The 22,756-nt window shown below is 41.2% G+C and overlaps 1 long non-coding RNA gene across 1 annotated transcript; it reads left to right on the forward strand.

The window, feature by feature from the left end:
* Positions 1–2,263: 2,263 nt before the first annotated feature.
* On the forward strand, positions 2,264–21,486 carry LOC138988234 (uncharacterized). Its single transcript, XR_011464526.1, has 3 exons — positions 2,264–5,547; positions 8,928–9,581; positions 19,744–21,486. It is a non-coding gene; the product is annotated as an uncharacterized lncRNA (long non-coding RNA).
* Positions 21,487–22,756: the final 1,270 nt, after the last annotated feature.

Raw genomic sequence — 22,756 nt, forward strand, 5'->3', positions numbered from 1 at the left:
AACAGCAATAATAAAATAAGAGGTAAAGTAAATCCTCAAGACGGGTCACACAGCTTGGAGAGGCACAGCCAGGATTCCAGCTTGTCTTACTCCGGAGTCTGAAGTGTTTTTAGTTACCAGTCTTTACTGCCTCCCCTACAGGTATTTCTGGCTTGTGTGGAAGTCTGAACAAAAATACTCACCCTCTGGTTATTTTTGCCTTGCCTTTAAGCTTAGAACAAATATTCAAACAAAAGTTTTTAGTGAGTAGTTCATATTTGTGTTTCTAGAGAGTTGAGTTCTGCCTGAAAACAGGTTATTAACATTTTCTTACATTTGTTTTATTTCATGACTAAAATATGGGATCTTGAAATAGAAACGTGCCTTGCTTCCAGTGCAGAGTGACAGAGTAAGGAGGAAGCTGCGAAGCAGAGTGCTGTCAAAATAAAAGCTCTGCTCTGAAATGCAGTATAGTGTGAAGTAAGACCCCCCTCCAGAAATCTAGGACAAGTTGAGGAGCAAAGTCGTTTGCTATCTATAATCTTTCAAGAAAAATAATTAGAAACAGACTGCTTACCTTTTTGTGAATATAGAAGATAAGGCTTTGTTTAATCTTTAAAGAGAGAAATTTCTAGTCTCCTTTGTCTTAAATGAAATTTTAGGGTAATGTTTTCAGCAGACAATTTATGAAGGTACCATCCTATAAGAGAAACCCCAAAAGATCAAAAGAAGTGATTTAATGTCCTTATAATTACTTATCTTTAGTGTTTAGCTTCAAGATCCTTTTTACAGCCTCCAAATTACTTGTTTTCTTTAATCTCTACAGAGAAAATGTAAGAGGAGTAAAGGAGTAAAAAGTAAAGTAAACAAATGTAAAGTTTGACATTCTCTAAATGTCAAATAGACATTAAGAGAAAAGGAATCCACATTCACCAAATAATATAAAAGACCACCTACTCACTATTATTTAATTGAAGTGTAGTTAATTTACAATGTGTTAGTTTTGGGTATGCAGCAAAGTGATTTGGTTTCATATATATATTCTTTTCCAAATTCTTTTCCATTATAGGTTATTACAAGATATTGAATATAGTTCTCTGTGCTATACAGTAGGTACTTGTCGTTTGTTTATACCTCCTACTTACTATTAACTGGAGAGAAAGTGCTCAGAGAAAACAAGTCAAAAGTTCTAAAATAGGAAACCACAAGCTGCTTTCCAGAGTTTGACCAACTCTGAATAAAAACTTGCTTTAGGTTTCTTGGTATATAAGTGCTTATTGAGAAAGACTTCACCAGGAGGGACCATTGGTTGCACGCTTTCCTAAAAGGAGCCCCAGAAGCTGCTATTTGAAATTTACAAATCAAAAAGACTTCAGTAGAAACATTCTTTCCTTGTAGTTCTTGGGAAGAAAATAAACCATTAAAATAACACTGTTTTACTCTCACAAACTGTTTTGAATCCTGAACCACCAAAAAATATTTTTGTGTATCTTATGTAATCAAACTACCAATACACATTATTTCTTGTGAAGCACTTATGTGGGAGGTATGGAGAGACAGGTAAACATCTTCCAAAGTGTGTTTTTAGTTTCGTCACAGCATATATTTACTGTAATCCTTATTTCTTCTCACTGAAGGAAAAGAATTATATTTGGGAAATCAATTTAAATTATCCACAATCAGGGTTTCCAAGACTTCTTTTTCACATACATCAGCTTCTTTTGTTAGCAGACAGTGAGTTAGTAAATATTTGAGACCCAGTTGAATATTGGGCTAGAAACTGTATGAGGTTCAAAGAAGCATATGTGGTCCTGTTTGTAAGAAACTTGTATTCATTCATTTCTTAATTCAATATTTATTAGCTGTGTGATCATGAGCAAATTAACCAGCTTCTCTGTAACTTCACCTCAGTTTCATCAACTGTAAAACGGAATAATAATAGTATATCTCCTAGGTTTTTATGAGGACTAAATGGGATAATGTTTACAATAGGCTTAGACCAGCATAGGACACATAGAAAACACTAATTGTTAGCTTAACTTTTCTAACCCTTTATGTACCAGGGTTGAGTTTGGTTATTTTTTCCCACTTAATAGAGTTAAAAATGGCTTACCCTCCATGAGCTCCCTGCCTTGTACAAGGGAAGAAACAGAGAGGAGAAATTCTTTATGTTGGTCAGAAAAGGCTTTTATAGACTTGAATGTGGCATTCAGATCAGATCAGATCAGACGCTCAGCCGTGTCCGACTCTTTGCGACCCCGTAAATCGCAGCACGCCAGGCCTCCCTGTCCATCACCAACTCCCAGAGTTCACTGAGACTCATCCATCGAGTCAGTGATGCCATCTAGCCATCTCATCCTCTGTCGTCCCCTTCTCCTCTTGCCCCCAATCCTTCCCAGCATCAGAGTCTTTTCCAATGAGTCAACTCTTCGCATGAGGCGGCCAAAGTACTGGAGTTTCATAAATTACTTGCTATTGATCAAATTACCTTGAAACTTAGCTGTGTAAAACAATAAGTATGTAGTATCTCAAACCATTTCTGAGGCTCAAGAACTGTGAGTTCCTTAGCTGGGTGGTTATGATTTAGGATCTCTCATAAGGCTACAACAAAGTTGTTGACAGGAGCTGAAGTCATCATGGGACTGGATAATCTGCTTTCAGGTTCAGTGTCGGCTGTGGCCAGGAGGCTTCAGACTGCCACTAGACCTTTCCATAGGGCTGCTCAAGTGACCACAGTCGCCTGTGACTGCACGGGTGGTGAGAGAGAGACAGAGCGTGAGACCCAGATGGAAACTGCAGTCATTTTATAACTTAATGTGGGACATGTTCTACGGTCACTTCTGCCATATTTTGTTTACTAGAAGCAAATCAATAGGGACCTCTCTGATGATCCGGTGGTTAGGAATCTGCGTCGAAATGCAGGTGACGTGGGTTTGATCCCTGGCCAGAGAACTAAACTCCCACATGCTCGGGAGTAACTAAGCCCTTGCACCACAGCTACTGAACCTTTGCGCCACAGCTAGAGAATCCATGTGCCACAAGGAAAGATCTGACATGATGCAACATGCAACTAAGACCCAACACAGCCAACTAAATAAGTAAATACTAAAAAGAAAAAAAAGCAGCAGCAGCAACTCAGTAAATCCAGCCTGTAGTAAAGAGGAGGGGAGATACTCTTGAAGGGAAGAGTATCTAAGAATCTGTGAACATAGTTTTAAAACCACTGCAGGTATGGAGGGAAAAGTAACCATTTTGCTCACTGCACAGAAAAACATTTATAAAGGCCAGTGAGCAGCAGAAACAAAGGAGTAGAGAGATCTAAGTTTCATGACATGTAATCTGGCCATGGCTAAAGAATCGAGGGGGCTGTTTTTACTCCTGGTTTTATACAGAGAAAATGGGCTTAGAGAGGTAAAGTAACTTTCCCAGTTTATATTCTGCAGTTAGTAAATGGCAGAGCCAGATCTTAAATCCATATAATTCCGATTATAGAGTCTACAGTCTTATCACTACCTGTATTGGACAGGGTTCTTCAGAGATACAGAACCAAGAGGCTGCATCTGTGTCTCTTTTTCTATATATATAGAGGGATTTTGAGAGAGAGATTTATTTTAAGAAATGGCTCATGGCTATGGAGGCTTGGTAAGTCCAAAATTTGCAGAGGAATACTGCAGCTCTCTGGAAGAGCTGCAGTTCAAGTCCAAATGTAGTCTGCTGGCTGAATTCCTTCTTGCTCAGCCTTTGTTATATTGAGATGTTCAACTGGTTGGATATGGCTTGCCCACATTATGGAAGGTAATCTGCTTTATCCAAAGTCCACCAACTTAGTTGATAAATCTCATCCCAAAACAAACAAAATCTTCATAAAAACTTCCAAAATAATCATTGACCAAGTATCTGGGTACCATGGCTGACCCAAGATGACACATGAAATCAACACATGAAATTATACTACCCTCTACAAAGATGACAACTTGGGGTCCAGATCACAAATGGCCCTGAATGTCATACTAAGCAGTTTGTTGGACTTAGGAAAATTAACCAAACCTACATGTCTGTTGACAGAGGAATGGATAAAGATGATGTGGTACGTATATACAATGGAATATCACTCAGCAATTAAAAGGAATGAAATAATGCCATTTGTTGCAATATGGATGGGTCTAGAGATTGTCATACTCTAGTAAAGTAAGTCAGAGAAGGAGAAATACTGTTTGACATCCCTTATACTTGGAATCTAAAAAGAAATAATACAAATGAACTTATTTACAAAACAGAAACAGATCACAGAAAAGAAATTATGGTTGCCAGGGGCAAAGGATGGAGGAAGGGGTCGTTAGGGAGTTTGGGATCAATGTGTACATACTGCTGTATTTAAAAAGGATAACCAACAAGGTCCTACTGTATAGCACGGGGAACTGGGCTCAATGTTATGTGACATCCTGGATGGGAGGGAAGTTTGGGGGAGAATGGATACATGTATATGTATGACTGAGCCCCTTTGCTGTCCACCTGGAACTATTACAACATTGTTAATTGGCTTTACTTCTCTATAAAATAACAAGGTAAAAAAGAAAATTAAAAAGTTAAAAAAGAAGATGAACCAATAGCTCTCTGTGAGCAATATAACCTTGAACATATGATGTTCAAGGGTGGGGTGTTCCCATGAAATACTGTAATTCATTTAGGAAATGTCTGTTGGAATATTTGTCTATCATGCTTGATCTTCAATCATGTTTTGACAAATGACAAATATGGTTTTTATTAACATTATATTTTTTCCTTTCAGTGTTTTCCTTTTTTAGTCCATGTGTTTTCAGTAATTCAGTTCAGTTCAGTTGTTCAGTTGTGTCTGACTCTTTGTGACCCATGGACTGCCGCACGCCAGGATTCCCTGTCTATCACCAACTCCCGGAGTTTGTCAAACTCATGTCCACCGCGTCAGTGATACTATCCAATCATCTCATCCTCTGTCATCCCCTTTTCCTCCTGCCCTCTATCTGCCTTTCACATATTTCGAAATGACTTTCATTTGAGAAGTATTTTTCTCCCGTTTGGACCTTTCTCTCTTTTCTTCCCTTTGATGCCTTATTTCAAGATTTCCTTTTTAAAATTGTATTTATTTATTTTTGGCTGTGATATGTCTTCGTTGCTGCACCGGCTTTTCTCTAGTTGCAGCAAGCAGGGGCCATGCTCTAGCTGCGGCGCACAGGCTTCTCATTGCGGTGGCTTCTCTTGTTGCTCAGCACGGGCTCTAGGGTGTATGGGCTTCAGTAGTTGCAGTGCATGAACTCAGTAGTGTGGTTCACAGGCTCTAGAGTGCATGCTCAACAGTTGTGGCACATGGACTCAGCCGCTCCTCAGCATCTGGAATCCTCCTGGACCAGGGATCAAACCCACGTCTCCAGCATGGGCGGGCAGATTCCCCACAACTGAGCCACAGGGGAAGCCGTCAAGGTTTCCTTTTAGTCATACCTCCTACCACAGTGAAATGTGACATCAGGAAAGAAGACAAAAATGAGGGTGAGAAACCAGTTTGTGGACCAGCTGGACTTGGTGATTCCAAAGGTATAAATATTGTTCAAGTGTCATTTCTTTGCTGCTGATGCATAAGAAAAACTGTTTCAATCTTGCTGGTGGAGATATTTCTCTTTGTAACTAACACAGAGCAGGAAACTTTTTTGTGGAGCCTCAGAATTTAAAAATGCAATGGTCCCAACTTTTTCTTTAACCTACTCAGTCTGAGTCCCCACTGAGGACATGACACAGATAAGGAGTGGGCTGGGGAGTGTTATGAAGCCATCTGAAAGTGATATGGAATGTAAATCTATGGATACAGCCTACCAGGAGAGAAGAACAATGCTTCGCTTCAGTCATATCTGACTCTGTGCGACCCTATGGACTGTAGCCTGACAGGCTGCTCTGTCCATGGGATTCCCCAGGCAAGAAGACTGGAATGGGTAGCCATGCACTCCTCCAGGGGATCTTCCTGACCCAGGGATCAAACCCATATCTCTAGCATCACCTGCATTAGCAGGCGGGTTCTTTACCACTAGCGCCACCTGGGAAAGAGCAAAATCTAGAACACCCGTAGAGCAAAGGGTGCAACAAGTTGGCAAGGAAGGCAGAACCCGATTTGCAAAATATATAGGAGCTGAGACCTGCTAGTAAAATATAAAGCAAGGTAAGAGAGTTTGGGAGCTAAAGTTCGGGCTCTAGATAATAGCACATTTTCAGCTTTCCTTCTTAAGAACAGCAGGATATAATTTGTGAGCTTCAAAACACCCAGCAGGTGGATAACACCACTAGGTGGTTTGGTGAGTTCTAGCTGATGAACCGGAGAGGGCAATGGCACACACTCCAGTACTCTTGCCTGGAGGATCCCGTGGACGGAGGAGGCTGGTAGGCTGCAGTCCATGGGGTCGCTAGGAGTCGGACACGACTGAGCGACTTCACTTTCACTTTTCACTCTCATGCATTGGAGAAGGAAATGGCAACCCACTCCAGTGTTCTTGCCTGGAGAATCCCAGGGATGGTGGAGCCTGGTGGGCTGCTGTCTGTGGGGTCGCACAGAGTCGGACACAACTGAAGTGACTTAGCAGGAGCAGCAGCAGCTGATGAGCAGATTTTGTGTGAGTAAAGACATCAACACCATTCAGAGGAGAAGCTAGTTTCCTAAAAAAGGAAAAATTCAATGCATCAGTGTTTCTCTGTGTTCCTTCTCTTTCTCCTCTATCTCCTGTTGCTATACTGATCATCCTACAAACTCAGTCAAGTGTGAATTCCGTCTTCAGAGAAGGGCTTCATTAATAGCATGAAAGACCAAATAAAGGTTTTACCAAAATCAGTTTCTTTTATTTTCTTTTATATCAACACAAATATGTCAATGATAGGAGATTTTGATAGTTTATGTAATCGTTCTATTTTTAATAAAGTTATACTTAAACCATCTTGGAGAAATATTGATAGTTTTCTTACTTTGCCTTGAAAGATTGCCAGTGGAGGTATATTTATAAATTCTCTAAGTACTCCATTCCAAAGGAATGATCCCCTTTTAGATATGTTCCTTTGCATATTTCAGAGAGTTATTTTTAATATACTGCTCATTTGAACCATGATAATGGAAACTAAGATCCAAAGTGAAAGTGAAAGTGAAAGTGTTGAGTTACTCAGTTGTGTTCTACTCTTTGGACCCTATGGACTGTAGCCTGCTAGGCTCCTCTGCCCATGGGGTTCTCCAGGCAAGATAATGGAGTGCATTGCCATTTCCTTCTCTAGGGTATCTTCCCAACCCGGGGATCGAACCCAGGTCTCCGAAAGATCTAACCATACAAGGTACTCTTTGCATCAACCCAGCTAATTTTGACTTAAATCTTAGAAAATGATCAGCTTATTTTGACATAAATCATATAACCACCTGCATTTTAGAGTTAAAAATTACATACTCAAAATTCACTACTCTATAATTTCCATTCCTGAATCCAAAATGTCTTCTGAATGTTTAAGAATAGTGTTGGGTAAGGAGAAAAAAATAATGCTGGAGAAGTATTGTGAGAGAAATCAAGCTTTATGTTAAAGAAACTGCAGTTTTCTATGGACTTTCCCATTCTCCCACTATATCAGAACTCTTCCATCAAGACTTTCAGAGAGGCCCACTGATCAATTTTTATAAGTCCATTGTAACCTGGCCTCCTGACCACTATCAGGAATTTACAGTGTACATACAAATCAGTAATGAATATTAAAAGATTGATTTGAATGCCAAGTCAGTTTTTTTTTCCCACTCAGAGAATTGTTGAATATAGAACAGGCTTCCTTTGACAGCTACTCCCACATGCATTATAATATATGCACCATATTCTCTACTATAGAAATTTACAGCTAAGGTCATAGAAATGGAATCTTGTCCAAATGAAAAAAAACAAGCCCATGTTACTAATAACGTTGTTTTTATATTTATACATCTTGTATGTATCAGTGTCTCGTTACCTGACTTTAAAATATGTTACTGCCTTAGTTTTAAAACTGTTCAAAAGCCAAGGGATTATTCACCAAGTTCTCATTAGTCGCTAAATTAAAATTGAAGTTATAAAATGATGTTAGGGAGTATATGTTGATTTTTATAAGTTGAAAGGAAAGTTGAAAGTTAAAGTTGCTCAGTCTTGTCTGACTCTTTGTGACCCCATAGACTATAGAGTCCATGGAATTCTCTAGGCCAGAATACTGGAGTGGGTAGCCTTTCCCTTCTCCAGGGGATCATCCCAACCCAGGGATCAAACTGAGCCACAATAAGTTAGGTATACATTAAACAGAGGAAGTGAGACAAAAATGTAATTTTCCATGCTAACAATGCCAGGATCCTTTATCATAATACTAAAATTATGCCTAACATTAAGAGTTACAGTGCACACATGCTCATTCGCTTCAGTCATGTCTGAATCTTTGTGATCCCATGGACTGTAGTCCACCAGGCTCTTCTGTCAATGGGATTCTCCAAACAAGAATACTGGAGTGGGTTGCCATGCCCTCCTCCAGGGGATCTTCCCTGCTCAAGGATGGAATCCTTCTCCTTCCGTCTCCTGCTTTGCTGGATTCCTTACCACTGAGCCACCGGAAAAGCCTTAAATTAGTATAAAAACCAACAATGGGAAAGGTTCTCAAAAGATTTTTTGGGTAGAGTGTCTACTCAATACTCTATTTTTTGTATTGTTGAGTAAATGTATACATTTATTATAAACATGTAATGTAAAAGTCTATGTTTTACATTTAAAAATTCAGTAAAAACAAATTCAGTAAAGTACACTGCAGTTAGTGTGTATCCTTATCTTCCACAGCAGCTTGGGGGGTAAATGTAATGACAACAGTAATTTCTGGCTTTGAGATCCCCCTATATAATTGGAGGCACCCCAATTCCTCCAGAACTCCAAATTCTTCTTTTCTCTTGGCAGGTCCTAGAGGAGTTCAATTGATCTCTTTGCCAGTCTTCAAAAGAATCCCATCTCTTTGTTATCTGCTTGGTTCCTTTGGCACAGCTGCCCTGCAGGCTCTCTTCAGATGTGTACTGACCTCGGCACAACACTTGGGGGTCACTGTCTCAGAGTTTGGACTTATAATCGTCCCTTCTCAGTGGCTGACTGATGTTGGATCCGGTCCCTTGTGGTCAATGTCTACGTTGGTCTAGGTAAAGGCGGTGTGAAGTGAAGAAGGGGCCCTCTCTTGGCTGGTGTTATAGTCCTTTCAATACTTTGGCCACCTGATGCGAAGAGCTGACTCATTGGAAAAGACCCTGATGCTGGGAAAGATTGAGGGCAGGAGGAGAAGGGGGTGACAGAGGATAAGATGGTTGGATGGCATCATCGACTCAATGGACATGAGTTTGAGCAAGCTCTGGGAGATGGTGAAGGACAAGGAATCCTGCTGTGCAGCAGTCCATGGGGTGAGTGGGACATGACTGAGTGACTGAACAACAACAACAGCAACAGAGTAGCTTTTTTGTCAAGTCTCTTTTCTAAATTAGACCCTCAGAGAAGCTCCTGGGAAGAATTATCTCCTGGGATGAAGTATCCTGGCCAGAGCAACACCACTCCACGTTGTATTTGCTGGTAAGTCGATGAAATGATGTCATTTTGGTAGAGTCTCTGTTTCTTCTTCTTCTGAGACTAGACATTTTAAAAAGTGAATTTTAAGTACCTTTCAAATTCTTTGGGAGAAGGCAATGGCACCCCACTGCAGTACTCTTGCCTGGGAAATCTCATGGACGGAGGAGACTGGTAGGCTGTAGTCCACGGGGTCACAAAGAGTAGGACACGACTGGGCGACTTCACTTTCACTTTTCACTTTCATGCACTGGAGAAGGAAATGGCAACCCACTCCAGTGTTCTTGCCTGGAGAATCCCAGTGAAGGGGGAGCCTGGTGGGCTGCTATCTATGGAATCACACAGAGTCGGACATGACTGACGTGGCTTAGCAGCAGCAGCAAATTCTTTGAGACTCAGCATGCAATCATTTCTCAAAGGCACAATTGAAACATGGCATGGTATGGTATAGACTGTTGCTGGTTTCAGCTGATTTTGCCAGCTACATTTACTAGTAAAAGCTGGAGTTATGTGAAACTCTTTCTGACTCAGTAAACAAATAGCTGAATATTTACTGAGCATCAGCTGTCTACAAGGCCTTGTTGTTGTTCAGTGGCTAAGTTGTGTCCAACTCTTTGTGACCCCATAGACTGTATTCCACCAGGCTCCTCTGTCCATGGGATTTCCCAGGCAAGAATACTGGAGAGGGTTGCCGTTTCCTTCTCCAGGGGATCTCTCTGACCCAGGGATCGAAACCACATCTCCTGCATTGCAGGCAGATTCTTTATCATTGAGCCACCAGGGAAGCCCTTCTCCAAGGCCTTGGACTACATATCAAGTGACCACAAAGCCAGGAGATAATGTTACAAAAACAAGTATATGCCTTTTGGGATATATGCAGTGATCCTGATTTTAAGGGAAAGTTGGGAACAACTATACAAATATTTTGTGCAACAAAACTAGAAATTTCTGTATACCTCTGGAATGAAATTATCCAGGAAGTCATAGAGCTCTTAATTCAGAAGGCGTTTTTCATCTGGCCCAGTGTTGGACTGGGCTTGTTGTACTTACTGTTCTTCAGAATTGGAGGTAGACCAGATAGAAAGGAAGCAAATGGCCCCAAACTCATAGGCAAGTCTACCATTTTCCAGTGGCCTGGTTTGAAATTTTTCTAAGTAAAGCAAAAGCTTCCTATTGCATTTCTAATAGGACCTTGGCCTCTAGTCTTTACTGCTGCTGCTGCTGCTAAGTCGCTTCAGTCATGTCCAACTCTGTGTGACCCCATAGATGCCAGCCCACCAGGCTCCCCCGTTCCTGGGATTCTCCAGGCAAGAACACTGGAGTGGGTTGCCATTTCCTTCTCCAATGCATGAAAGTGAAAAGTGAAAGTGAAGTCGCTCAGTTGTGTCTGACTCTTAGCGACCCCCTGGACTGCAGCCTACCAGGCTCCTCCGTCCACGGGATCGTCCAGGCAAGAGTACTGGAGTGGGGTGCCATTGCCTTCTCCAAGTCTTCACTAGGTTATACATTTTTGGAGATCCCAAATTATTTCTTCCCTGAGGGAAACATCAAAACATCATAAAAAAATTTATCATCATCAGGAAACTATGTAACTTGTCAACTATTTTGTGCTTTTATTCTCCTTATTTTCTTATTCTCCTTATTTAATCTTCTTGTTTAATTTTTCCATGTGGGATCTTAGTTCCCCAAGAAGGGATTGAACTGGATTGAACTGCCTTCTGCACTGGGAATTTAGTCTTAAACACTGGGCCACCAGGGAAGTCCCTTGTTTAGTCATATTGAACTTACTTAAAATTGTACCTCTTATCACACTTCCAGAAGTATTCTTAGGACATACTTAGAGTTCCCACTTTCCTAAGGACTGTTAAATACTCTTTTATTCTAAGATCCTATGGAAGGCTTAGCACATCTGTCTCAACTCCCAGACCTTGGTCTACTGCCCTTGATATAGGCTCACTGTAGAGTGGGATGTCAATCATCTCTCTAGAAATATTCTGTGCTTGTCTCCTAGATTTATGTCAGGTGCCAATATATATGGAGAGAATCATCTGAAGGCCTGCATAATGATGGCCTTGTTTAGGACACTGGTTAGGCTGTTGAAACAACATACTCAAAAATACAAACACCAGAGGCCCTATCATATAGAGCCTTGTCCATCTTGTTGCTTTCCCATCATTAAGGAGTTAGCTTCATTTTTGTGCTTGAGAATGAGCTAGCTCACAATCACATACTGAAGCCATCACATTTGGAGGGGTAAGAGTGAAGAAGCACATAGCCCAGAAGTTGCATACATCAGTTCTGCTTATATTCTATTTCCTATGCAGTCTTTGGGTATGTTTGCATCCAGCTTAAACTGTTATTAGTAGTATGGGAGATAAAGGATATTGAGAAGATGATTAGCAAACTCTGCCCCACACTAATATGATCTAGATCTATTAAAAATTTGTTTATAAAAAGCAACAGCTGGATTTCCCTGGTGTTCCAGTGGTTAAGAATCCACCTACCAATGCAGGGGACACGCATATGACCCCTGGTCTGAGAAGATCCCACATACCTCGGGGCAGCTGTCCCATTCATTGCCACAACTACAGAGCCTGCGCTCTAGAGCCCAAGAGCTGCAACAAAAGAAGCCACCACAATGAGAAGCCCACACACCAAATCTAGAGAGTAGCCCCTGCTCACCACAACTAGAGGAAGCCTGAGGGCAGCTATGAAGACCCAGCACAGCCCAAAATAAAATTTAAAATAAAAACAAATAAAAAATAAAAGAGCTAGCAGTTGGCATTTTGGCAGATGCATAATGTCCATCCTAGTTCCCCTGATATTCTTACTAGTGTTTGGAGTAGGGTAGGGGTGCAGGTAGGAAGAAAAAAATAAAGCAAAACTTTTTGATCTGATCTCAGTCCAAGGTGCAATAGTCATAACTATGCTGCTGCTGTGGCTGTTCAGTTGCCAAGCAGTGTCCAACTCTTTGCAACCCTGTGGACTGCAGCAAGCCAGGCTTCCTTGTCCCTCTCTATTTCCCAGAGTTTGCCCAAGTTCATGTCCATTGAATTGATGATGCCATCCAACCATCTCATCCTCTGTTGCCCTCTTCTCCTTCTGCCTTCCATCTTTCCCAGCATCAGGGTCTTTCCCATTGAGTCAGCTGTTTGTATCAGATGACCAAAGTATTGGAGCTTCAGCTTCAGCATCAGTCCTCCCAGAGTATTCAGGGTTGACTTCCTTTAAGATTAACTGGTTTGTGGAAATAGAACTGCCTTATGACCCAACAATCCCACTGCTGGGCATACACACTGAGGAAACCAGACTTGAAAGAGACACGTGTACCCCAATGTTCATCACTGTTTATAATAGCCAGGACATGGAAGCAACCTAGATGTCCATCAGCAGATGAATGGATAAGAAAGCTGTGGTACATATACACAATGGAATATTACTCAGCCATTAAAAAGAATACATTTGAATCAGTTCTAACGAGGTGGATGAAACTGGAACCTATTATACAGAGTGAAGTAAGCCAGAAAGAAAAACACCTATACAGTATACTAACACATATATATGGAATTTAGAAAGATGGTAACAATAACCCTTTATACAAGACAGCAAAAGAGACACTGATGTATAGAACAGTCTTTTGGACTCTGTGGGAGAGGGAGAGGGTGGGATGATTTGGGAGAATGGCATTGAAACATGTATAATATCATATATGAAATGAGTCACCAGTCCAGGTTCGATGCACGATAATGGATGCTTGGGGCTGGTGCACTGGGATGACCCAGAGGGGTGGTACAGGGAGGGAGGAGGGAGGAGGGTTCAGGATGGGGAACACATGTATACCTGTGGCAGATTCATGTTGATATATGGCAAAACCAATACAATATTGTAAAGTTAAAAAAAAAAAAAAAGATTAACTGGTTTGATCTCCTTGTAGTCCAAGGGACTCTCAAGAGTCTTGTTCAGCACCAGAATTCAAAAGCATTAATTCTTTGGCACTCTGCCTTCTTTATGGTCCAGTTCTCACATCCATACATGACTACTGGAAAGACCATAGCCTTAACTATATGGACCTTTTTAACATACTGTCTAGGTTTGTCATAGCTTTCCTACCGAGAAGCAATCATATTCAAATTTCATGGCTGCAGTCACCATCTGAAGTGATTTTAGGGCCCAAAAAAAGGAAATCTGTCACTGTTCCCCCCTTTTCTCCTTCTATTTGCCGTGAAATGATGGGACCAGATGACATGATCTTTATTTTTTTAATACTGAGTTTTAACCATGCTGACTTCCCTGCAAAAAAGTGTAACCTCTGTACTGTCACAAAGAGCCAGATTATGACCCTTTAGCCACTATACCTTGAATGTACATTAACACTATAACATATTAAAGATATAACCAATACAAGTAAGACTCTGAAGCTGAATGTGTCCCTTTGCTAATGTAACTAAAATCTCCATACTTTTGAATGTCTTTCACTTTACTTTTTGTAGGTAGGGAGCCTTCCTGTTCGGGGTCCTCATTATTCTAGCTTCATGCCCTATTGACCCTCAACCTCCTGCTTCTTTGATGCTCATCAGGCCGAGCTTCAGCACTCTGCCTGCATCGCACAGGAAGCCTGCAGACGTTAGCACATTCCACAGGATGCGTGCTTCCTTCCTTAACTACTCTGAAAACGGAGGCTGATAAGTACACCATTGTCTCCATGAGGGATCTCTGCTGATGGGAACAGAAATTCCCTCAACTCAGCATTTTAAGTAGAGGTAGAAAGGGTATTTATTGAAGGATATCTATACTTTGAAGAATACAGAGTCCTGCTTCACAGGAATGAGAAAGTCATCCAATAGCTTCTGGGATCAGATGGTCTCTCATCTCTGCTTCTCTGGGTGTATCCATTTGTTCCTTCTCCTCTACTCCAGGCATTTTTGATTTTTCTACGGCTTTTTGAGGTTCACTCCCCCTCACCAATTCTCACACGAGGCTTCTATTTGCCACAGCATCATGTTTGCACCAACATTCCCACAGCTGAGAGCTCCTCTGCACAATATGAACAGCCTCAATCTATATTTTGGTCCAACTTCTGAACTGAGAACATCCAGTCAGCTCAGTCTGAATCCTGTCTTTACCTGGTTCAAGCAGTTGTAACCAGGAAAGTAGATTCATCTGAAATAATGACCAAAGCGTAGAAGGCAGTCTCTTAGAATGGATAGTAAGTGGAAAGGTGACCAATAGATCTAGAAAAGACATCATCTTTTTTATGTTTTTAACTCAAGTCCAAATTTGGGCTGAACAGAGTTAGTCCTGGGATGATAAGAGTTAAACATCTGTTGCAGAATATCGTCTGACTAACTACCATAACTGGTACCAGGGGATGATCCTTCGGAGGAATTAGGTCAGCTGCTCCCCTGACCAGATAATTGCTGCCTACTGCTTTCACGCATTCATGTTCAAGAATTGGCAGCTGTAGATGCTTGTAAATTGGTATCAGCTTCTGGACATGTGGTACATTTAATCCCTGGCTTATTTCTTATTTTGAACACTGCTTTTTCATATCTCCTTTTGAAATCTCTCATGTTTTCCATCATGTTCTCTTAAATTACCCATGGATATCATTTAGAAACACAAAAGTATATATTACAAATTTACCTACAGCAGGAGTAGATTGAGGTTTCTGTGGGCTTGAAATCTATACAGTTTTAGAAACTCTTTTGAAGAAAAATAAGAATATAAAGTTATTAAGTCATCAAAATTAGGTATGAAATTAATTCTCTATTTCAAATGACCAAAGGAACACAACAGAAATCTTTTAAATAAATGGTACTTAAGTTTCATTGGGCATACAATGCAGTCATTTTCTTAAAATACAGATTTCTAGACAAGGATGACCACTCTCACTACTTTCATTCAACATGGTACTGGAAGTCCTAGCCAGAGCAATGTTCATTGCAACTATGTTCACAATAGCCAGGTATGGAAACAAGCTAAGAGTCTAAACAACAGATAATGGATAAAGAAAATGTGTGTGTGTGTGTACATGCAGGAATACTATTCAGCCTTTTAAAAAGAAGGAAATCCTTCCTTTTGTGACAGCGTGAATGAACCTGAAGGGAATTATGCTAAGTGATATAAGCCGTGTGTGTGTGTGTGTGTGTGTGTGTGTGTGTGTGTGTGTGTGCGCGCGCGCTCAGTCATGTCCAACTCTCTGCCACCCCATGGACTGTAGCCTGCCAGGCTCCTCTGTCCGTGGAATTTTCCAGGCAAGAACACTGGAGTGGGTTGCTATTTCCTCCTCCAGGGGATCTTCCCAATCCAGGGATCAAACCTGCATCTCTTGCATTGGCAGGTGGGTTCTTTGCCACTAATGCCACCTGGGAAGCCCCTGTGAGGTAACAGATGTGTTAATTAACTTGAGTGTAGGAATCTTTTCACAATTAAAGTGAAATCAAATCACATTATGCACTTTAAATATATTGCAATTTTATTTGTCAATCATACCTCAATTAAGTTAGAAAAAAACCCACACATGTAAAAAAGATGTTGTAAGAGTGCTACTTACCACACTGAGAGAAAAAATAAAAAAGAAAGCAAATTCCTGGGTCCACTCCTGACCAACTAAATCAGAATTTCTGGGGTAAGTTTCTAAACCTACATGTTAGCACCTGCATCCGCTGGTAATCTGAAGGCTACATTTTGAAGTGAACGAAGTGACTATTGTAGTGAATTAATAAGATTTTAATGATATATTTTTGTGTGTGCATTTACTAGGAATTTCAGTTATTCCTACTGTGTGAAAGAAAGACTACGATTTTTGTATACAAGGTTTAACAGAAATTTGTCATAAACTTACATTTTAATTTAGCTGTTTTGTAACCAGAAAGAATAAACCAATGTAAAGAAGGAAAAGCAGAAGCTGACAAAGATAATAATCAATATCATAATATTTCACAGGATATTTACATTATTTGAAGGAGAAAATGCCCCAAGGATGTCATTTTTCCATATCATAAAATAAGAGTAAACATATGAATACTAAATGTAACTTTTAAAAAGTGAGACTAAGTTAAAAAACTCCAATACTGTGATGACTGTACTTTATTGCATGTGTTTCACAAATTTTTATGTATATGTATATGTATAATACATGCACACCCACAGCAATTTAATAATAGTATAAATAAACTTTGCTTAGGCTTATGAGTTAAGAACAATTTTGTGAGTGAATTAATGGTCTTATCACATTAACTGATTGCTAATATGCATAAAGTTCAAAACATACATATCTGAAGAAATCACCTACATATTTATTTGTGATAGAAAAATATCAGTTAATGGAGTTTACTGAATTACAGAACTAATTTGACAGGGTTAACTGTAGTACTCAAGCACAATCTCTGTAGAATTCATATTTACAGTTAAAACATTCTTGTCTTAAGGAGGGGGGAAAAGCCTGACTTTATAGCTTCAGGGAAATACTTTTGAGTAAATTTAGGGGACTTCCAGAGGTAGCAAAAATGAGACGGGGGAAACCATCATATTATCACACTTTTCTAATAATTGGAATTCAAATTCTTGGGACACAGCTGCATATTCTCTACCCCGAAGACTGGTTCCTCCTGAGGATTCAGGTCTTCCTGGACCAGGAAAATAAAGGGAAGAACCATCACCTCGGAGTTGGGAATCAGAAATCAGATTCTAAGTGTTTGGGGAGATATGTCAGTCAAGGAAGTTTGTAGCATTCTCTAGAACGGAGCTTTCTTGGGACATGAATCATGTTTATTTTCAACAGAAAACTTTCTAGCTCCAAATGGCAAAAAAGAAAAAAAAATTCTTACTTTAAAAATATTTCTCTCTGGCAGAATGTTAGGAAACCACTGAGCCATCTAAGCCCTGAGGCTCGTTGGCAGAGTGCGCCTTCTTAATCTGCTCTCAGAGCCTCCCTGGCCCTGGGCCAGGCCCGGGTTCTCAGACTTACCATTGTGCTAAGAACAAAGGCACGTCTGGAGCGTAGCCTGCCTTCTCCAGTGAGTCTGTCTACCTCCTCCAGGTAAGTCAGGCTGTCCCAGGAGAATCCTTGGGACACAGAAAGCATATTGTGGCCCATGAATGCAGCCTTCTTGGTAGGCCTGCTTTAGAACCCGTCATTAGACAATGCCATAGCTCTCCGCTCCCTGGAAAGATTCCTGCATGAGTTTGAAAGCTGTAATGTGATTTACAACCTTATTAATTTCAGTTGCAAACTGAGCACATACAGAATACTCTGTTTAAGCGATTAATAAACCTGCACTACACGGAGGGGCTTTGTGTCTGTTTGCACACTTGCACTTTGCCATCGTGTTGTCAAGTTCAGCTCCAGGCTCTCAGACAAAAATTTCCAACTGTTTACTGAGCCTGTTCGGACAGTACCCATATATTTGCCACAGTCACTTTAAAAATTGGTTTCCAATAAAGTTTGAGGCCCTGTATCTAGCATAATCTGACCTGGCTTCTAAGACATAGAAACTGGAGAACAGGGACTTTCCTGATGGCCCAGTGGTTAAGACTCTGCTTCCACTGCAGGGGGCATGGGTTCCATACCTAGTTGAGGAACTAAGACATGCCTCACGGCCAAAAAAAAAAGAACTGAAACAGTCCTTGGCAACCTTCATACAGAGAAGGGGTTCTCAGCCTGAACCCTATGGATGTTTTGGGCTAATTCTTTTTATTTATTTATATTTTTGCCTAACCAGTGATTGAACCCGTGCCCTCAGCAGTGAAAGTGCAGAGTCTTAACCACTGACCTGCCAGGGAATTCCCTATTTATCTATTTTTCATTGTCATCTATTTTGATTTTTGAAGTTTTCTTTCTTTTTTTATTTTTATTTTATATTGTCAGTTCAGTTCAGTTCAGTCGCTCAGTCGTGTCCGACTCTTTGCGACCCCATGAATCGCAGCACACCAGGCCTCCCTGTCCATCACCAACTCCCGGAGTTCACTCAGACTCACGTCCATCGAGTCAGTGATGCCATCCAGCCATCTCATCCTCTGTCGTCCCCTTCTCCTCCTGCCCCCAATCCCTCCCAGCATCAGAGTCTTTTCCAATGAGTCAGCTCTTCGCATGAGGTGGCCAAAGTACTGGAGATTGTAGTATAATTGATTTACAATATTGTGTTAGTTTCAGGTGTACAGCAAAGTGATTCAGTTACACATATACATATAGCTGAGCTTTTTCATGACTCTGCGATAACCTATATACTGAGTAATTCTTTGTCAAAGAGTTGTCTCATGCACTGAAGGAAGTTTAGCAGTATCAAGTTTCTTCAAGGCCTCAAGCATGCTAAATGCTACAGCCCAGGCAAGCAGTCATCAATAGTTTTGTTCCCACCTTTAAACAGTTAGAGCCTACATCTGGCCTCTTCGCTTCAATGAAAGGCTTTGAACCCTTTTCCCCTTTAGAAGCTCTGATCAATCATCGCCAGCTTCCATCCTGAGCTCTCGGCAGGCCAGGGGCTTCAACCCACTCCTTTGTATTTCTGCCTTTGATTCTATTCTGTGAGCTACTCCCTGTCTTTCCCATGAATTCATTTTTACACTATCAAGTTTTCCTTCAGTTCAGCAAATAACAACCCTTTCTTCCAGCTGCTCAGACCAGTAACTTGGGTGTCATCTCTGATTCTTTTTTTCTCACATCCTGTGTCACTCAGAGTCCTGGCAGAATGCAATTAGCACACTAAAAGGTGTTGTTGTTCAGTTGCTCAGTCACATCCAACTCTTTGTGACCTCATGGACTGTAGACTGCCAGGCTCCTCTGTCTGTTTGATTCTCCAGGCAAGAATACCAGAGCGGGTTGCTATTTCCTTCTCCAGGGGATCTTCCTGACCCAGGAATCAAACCCATGTCTCCTGCATCTCCAGCACTGCAGGTGGATTCTTTACAACTAAGCCACTTGGGAAGTCCTTGTGGTCAGGGAAAGTAATAAGGAATGATGAAGCACCCAAAAGGGATCACTGTGGGAAGTCATTGCTACCCAAAGCCGGAACAAAGCAGGGATGAGCAGGGTTTACCAGAACCAGCAAGAGCTGTGGTGTCCTAGACAGCTGCCTGACAGGAGAGAAGGGCAGTGTTGCCATACTGTAGCCTGGCAGGGCAGATGTCAGGCGAATAAACATTTCTGTCTTGGTCTCCCGCCCTCCAGTTCACTTCATTGTCTGAACCCAACCAAAGGAGGATAGGAGAGTCGAAGTGTGTGGTCCACGGAGGTCAGATCACCAGTGCCCAGGAGGGAGGAGCAGGTGCATCTGAAGGGACAGTTGGACTCCCTGTGTGCCCTCATCAGTGAGTCCGTCTGCTCTGCTGGAAATACATCCAGAATCCAGCTCTCAAGCTCTTCCTCCCTTATTTCTTCCTGATCCAAGCCACTGTTTCTCACCTGGACAACTGAATTAGCTTCTATTCATTTCCCCAGCTTTATTTTTTTATTTACTTACTTTTTAAAGGTTTTTTTTTTTTTTTTTGATGCAGACCATTTTTTTAAAAAGACTTTATTGAATTCATTACAGTACTGCTTATAGTTTTATGTTTTGTTTTTTGGGGCACAATTCATGTGGGATCTTAACTTCCTGGCCAGGGATTGAACCCACACCCTCTGCATTGGAAGGCGAAATCTTAGCCACTGGACCACCAAAAAAGTCCCAGCCCCAACTTTGTTCTTTTACATCATTTATGACCCCCTAAAATACTCTGTATAATTTATTTGCTTACTAATTGCCGGGAGAAATATCAATAACCTCAGATGACACCATCCTTATGGCAGAAAGTGAAGAGGAACTCAAAAGCCTCTTGATGAAAGTGAAAGTGGAGAGTGAAAAAGTTGGCTTAAAACTCAACATTCAGAAAATGAAGATCATGGCATCCGGTCCCATCACTTCATGGGAAATAGATGGGGAAACAGTGGAAACAGTGGCAGACTTTATTTTTTTGGGCTCCAAAATCTCTGCAGATGGTGACTGCAGCTATGAAATTAAAAGACGCTTACTCCTTGGAAGAAAAGTTATGACCAACCTAGATAGCACATTGAAAAGCAGAGATATTACTTTGCCAACAAAGGTTCGTCTAGTTAAGGCTATGGTTTTTCCTGTGGTCATGTATAGATGTGAGAGTTGGACTGTGAAGCAAGCTGAGTGCTGAAGAATTGATGCTTTTGAACTGTGGTGTTGGAGAAGACTCTTGAGAGTCCCTTGGACTGCAAGGAGATCCAACCAGTCCATTCTGAAGGAGATCAGCCCTGGGATTTCTTTGGAGGGAATGATGCTGAAGCTGAAACTCCAGTACTTTGGCCACCTCATGCGAAGAGTTGACTCATTGGAAAAGACTCTGATGCTGGGAGGGATTGGGGGCAGGAGGAGAAGGGGACGACAGAGGATGAGATGGCTGGATGGCATCACTGACTCGATGGACGTGAGTCTGAGTGAACTCCGGGAGTTGGTGATGGACAGGGAGGCCTGGTGTGCTGCGATTCATGGGGTCGCAAAGAGTCGGACACGACTGAGCAACTGAACTGAACTGAACTGAATGTCTCTCTCCATTAGAATGTAAATTCCATAAAATCACAATCTATCTTTTTAAGTGCTATGAAACTCTATACATTGTAGGCAGTCAATAAACATTTAATTAATCAATACTTAAGTTGATCTGATTTGGTTTCTGTTTATTATTATTTCCAAAGAACTTTAGATGGTTTCAGGGGCGTACAATGTAGTCTCCTTTTGTTTTAAAATTTTTTTGTGTGTATAAAAAAGAATGGATGTGTGTTCAAAAATATTAGAAGTGATTACCATTGAAGAGTGGGATTTGGGGTAATTTTCATTTTCTTTTTTGATTTTAATACTTTGAAATTTTCTACAATGACTACATGTGATCCTTGTAATAATATAAAAATAACTACCTTTATTTCATTTTATTTTTAAATTAAAAATTATTTTATTGAAGTATATTTGATTTACAAGGTTGTGTTGATTTCTGCTATAAGTACCTTTATTTTAAAGTATTGACTATCATCAATCTGATCTTCTAGAGAAGGTTGGCAGTTTTTTTTCATCTCTTGGCTCCCCATCCCTTTTCTGACAGTGTGTGTGTGTGTGTGTGTGTGTGTGTGTGTGTGTTTGTCGCTCAGTTGTATCTGACTCTTTGCAACTCCATTCTAACAGTGGCATTGCCAAACCTTCTCCACTCTTTTTAAACTTCTCCACTCTTTTTAAAGTCTCACTGGATCCATTTCCCACCATCTTTACCCTCCTCTGTGCCATAAGAAGTGTTTCCCAGGTGGCGCTATTGGTAAAGAACCCACCTGCCAATGCAGGAGACGTGAGAGACTTGGGTTTGATCACTGGGTTGGGAAGATCCCCTGGAGGAGGGCATGGCAACCCACTCCAGTACTCTTGCCTGGAGAATCCAATGCACAGAGGAGCCTGTAAGGCTACAGTCCATAGGATCACAAAGAGTCAGACATGACTGAAGCAACTTAGCATGTACATATGCACGTGCCATAAGAAGCTGTCCCATGAGATTCCAACAATCTGGCTCCCTGGTCCTCTAGATACCAAAGGTTTCAACCTTTACTTGAAATCTACAGGGCAAGAGAAAATGAGGTCAGATCATTTATACTCCCAGCTTCCTCCTTACCAGTCTTGCAGGTTGGCTATATCCCTTTACCTAAAGGCCCACAACTCCTGCAGGGGGTCCTCTCCCAAAAGCTTTCTCTGGGTAAGTGCTCTCTCCTCCCTCTTCTCCAGGCCTGGGAAAGGTAATAGTTCTCCCGCCCACTAGTCCTGGGGGAGCATGCCATCCTTTGTTTTTTTTCATCCTTGCTCACAACTCTATAGAAAGAAAGAAAGTGAAAGTCGCTCAGTCATGTCCGACTCTTTGCAACCCCATGGACAATAGAGTACATGGAATTCTCCAGGCCAGAATACTGGAGTGGGTAACCGTTCCCTTCTCCAGGGGATCTTCCCAACCCAGGGATCGATCTCAGGTCTGCCACATTGCAGGTGGATTCTTTACCAGCTGAGCCACTAACGCTCCTCAAAACTTCCATATCTTTTCTTACAAGGTCACAACTAAGCACTCAATCACATCCTCTTCCATCTCTCTCAGCAAATGGCCTTGCCTCATTCTTTTCTTTGTTTTTTTTTACTAAGAAGGTCTTGTAT

This window comes from Bos mutus, chromosome 6, assembly GCF_027580195.1.
Source record: "Bos mutus isolate GX-2022 chromosome 6, NWIPB_WYAK_1.1, whole genome shotgun sequence".
Lineage (NCBI taxonomy): Eukaryota > Metazoa > Chordata > Mammalia > Artiodactyla > Bovidae > Bos > Bos mutus.